The following is a 3,211-nucleotide window of genomic DNA, read 5'->3' as shown; positions in this document are numbered from 1 at the left end:
AGCACTATACATGTATGCATTTGGCTCTCTCAAATGAAAGCACAGGTCTATGGAATCTTACAGCAACCCCTCTGTATTATATTCTATATTCCCTTCATTAACACATTTCAACTGGAATCTGAGATAAGAAGCGATGTGTTATTTGTTATTAGAGAGTTCTAAAACACAACATGTGGAAATCTACACAGAAAAATACCAAGCTCCCTAATTTTTACCATAATAGCAACAGGGTAGCAGCAGTGCAATTAGATACAAATAAGATGCCAGGTTTTTTTTTTCAAATCCTTGATTTCAACTGCCTGTATTCAGCTCTATGGGCTACTCACAGTGGTCACATAAACATGTACCATCAGTGCTCCTAGAGTGATGTTTTCTTAAATGGACATTTCTGCTACCACTCTGAGAGAAAGTTTACCACACACAGGGCACCGATGAGATTTTACCCATGAAAAACAAGATTAAGATGTTAAACACATGAATTAGTCCTGGAATACTGGATGTTAAAGGAAATAAATGAAGGTACCTGAATGGACAACCTGATATTTCCGAAGATTTGAATATTCAGCAAAAGAATGTCCACACCCCTCCATCTCACAAATAAATAGTTTCTCTCCTGCAGAAACATATGAACAGGGGTTAAACATAATATTCCCTTATACCCATTCCAGGTCTGTAGAAATTGGCACACACCAGTATGGATACGGAGGTGATTCTTCAGGTTGCCAGCTGTAGTAAACTGTTTACCGCAGCCTGGCTCTGAGCACAGGAAAGGTTTCTCCACATTGTGAGTGGCATGTGAACTTTCAGTGCTTGCACGACATAGAACATCTTTCCACAACCTTCTGACGGACATTCAAAGGACCGTCATTTCTGAAAAGAAAAAAAAGGACAAGCAAAATTCAATTTAACAGCTATAATGTACCGTATATACTCGAGTATAAGCCGACCCAAGTATAAGACGAGGTACCTAATTTTACCTACGAAAACTGGGAAAACTTATTGATTCTAGTATAAGCCTAGACACAACTACAGCCCTGTCTCCCAGCAGCGCACATTCTGCCAAAACGACCCCCCCAGCGATCAACCGGACTTCTTTACAAAGTTGATGGTGACAGAGAATTGCCAAACGGATTACTGTGTGCATTGTCCCACTGTCCCACTACCATGTGCAGAGGGTGCTGTGTGATATTGCCATCACTGTTAATCTTTTGTATAACCAACAGAGGGTGCTGTGTGATATTGCCATCACTGTTAATCCTTCATATAACCAACAGAGGGCGCTGTGTGATATTGCAGTCACTGTTATTCTTTAATATAACCAACAGAGGGCGCTGTGTGATATTGCAGTCACTGTTATTCTTTCATATAACCAACAGAGGGTGCTGTGTGATATTGCAGTCACTGTTATTCTTTAATATAACCAACAGAAGGCGCTGTGTGATATTGCAGTCACTGTTATTCTTTCATTTAACCAACAAAGGGCGCACTGTTATTCTTTCATATAACCAACAGAGGGTGCTGTGTGATATTGCAGTCACTGTTAATCTTTCATATAACCAACAGAGGGCGCACTGTTATTCTTTCATATAACCAACAGATGGCACTGTGTGATTTTGCAGTCACTGTTATTCTTTCATATAACCAACAGAGGGCATTGTGGGATATTGCAGTCTCTCCCCAAGTGTACTGTTGGTATAGGAATGATTAAAAGTGACTGCAATCTCAGCTACTGCCCGCTGACCCGAGTATAAGCCGAGGTAGACTTTTTCAGCACATTTTGGATGCTGAAAAACTCGGCTTATACTCGAGTATATACGGTAATCATTGGTAAACATAACCACTGCTGATGGTGGTGCAATAGAAAGCACTGCTGCCTTGCCTAGAGTCCAAGGTTCACATAGCAGGCACTACAAGTAGTATATATGTTTTCCCAGTGCTTGCATGAGTTTCTGATAAAATTGTTCACAGTGTGTGTAAGATTATGATATATTAATAATAATAATAATAATATACCTCACCCCTCTTACTAGGGTTACGGTTCTTTCGAGCAAGCAAACAAAGAATCCACACCAATAAGTGTACATTAAGTCAAACTCACAAAAAACAAACACTGGTTTATTTTTAAACCAGACAAACTGAGCTAAAGGATTTAACTGCAGAGACAGAGAAAAAAAAACAAAAAAAAGAACACATGCTATTGACCATCAACCCTAATACACATAAATCTATTTTGGTAGAGTTCCTGTAGATGCAGAGAGCCTTATGGAAGACTTTTGACAAGGAAAACATCAGGAGTTTTTTTTTTGACAAAAGCTTCTAAATCCTCTAACTTTCTCCTAAAAACCAGAACCATTGATTCCCAGAAGAGGTATTTACAGCAAATCCCAGCACATCTTTGAACAAACATGATCTAACTCTGTTTGTATACATCTCACATTCCTCAATTTGTGCTGGAAATAGTCTACAGGTATATACCAGAACAAGTCTGGTATAAATGTAAAAATCAGTAAGGTTTAACATAAGACTGTCCACTCAATAAGAGTTAATTAAATTAGCCATTATGGTATGCTTAGTACAGTATATCTCTCTATACTACTCTCTAGGTAAAACTCCACAAGAGTTTTTCATCAGATTTTGTGATTTTGTAGGATGCTACAAAATCTGATCCCCCTAGGCTAGAATGTAAAGTTAGATAAAGTCAGATGGAGTCTTTTCTTCATGCGTTTACATCCCACAGTCAATATATATAATGAGGGGAAAAAAGTCTTTCCGACACCATCCATTTTTATGGGGTCTGCTCTTGACTTACCCTGGCCTTGAGGTGGTGAATCCTCCCTGTATTTTCCCGGTCGATCCACTGCATGTCTGAGCTGCTATACCTGCATCACCGGAATTCTGACCCAGCTTAGACCTGCTCAAACTAAAAACACAAGTAAGTCTGAATTTCACTGTGCATCCCCTTAATAACCCTTCCAAACCAGGACTCCTCCCCTTGCCTCCTCCCCTAGCCCATCCCTCTTTTCCCCTCCAATGTTAGCCCCCTCCATTGTTCTTACCTGGGGGCTGGGGAGTGAGAGACTAGGCTACACCTGGGGGGAAGGGGGCCCCAAGTGTTCTGCTACAGGGTCTTATATTCATATAATCCAGGTTTGTTTTTCCACATCGTCTCTGCAGCAAGCTCATTTTTGTCACCGAAACATCATTTGCTTAT

The 3,211-nt window shown here is 40.1% G+C and overlaps 1 pseudogene; it reads right to left on the bottom strand.

The window, feature by feature from the left end:
- Positions 1-303: 303 nt before the first annotated feature.
- On the bottom strand, positions 304-2,863 carry LOC108709401 (annotated as a pseudogene).
- Positions 2,864-3,211: the final 348 nt, after the last annotated feature.

This window comes from Xenopus laevis, chromosome 2S (assembly GCF_017654675.1).
Source record: "Xenopus laevis strain J_2021 chromosome 2S, Xenopus_laevis_v10.1, whole genome shotgun sequence".
Taxonomy (NCBI): domain Eukaryota; kingdom Metazoa; phylum Chordata; class Amphibia; order Anura; family Pipidae; genus Xenopus; species Xenopus laevis.
Note: the sequence above shows the minus strand (reverse complement) of the source record. Positions and strands in the feature narration are given on the sequence as shown.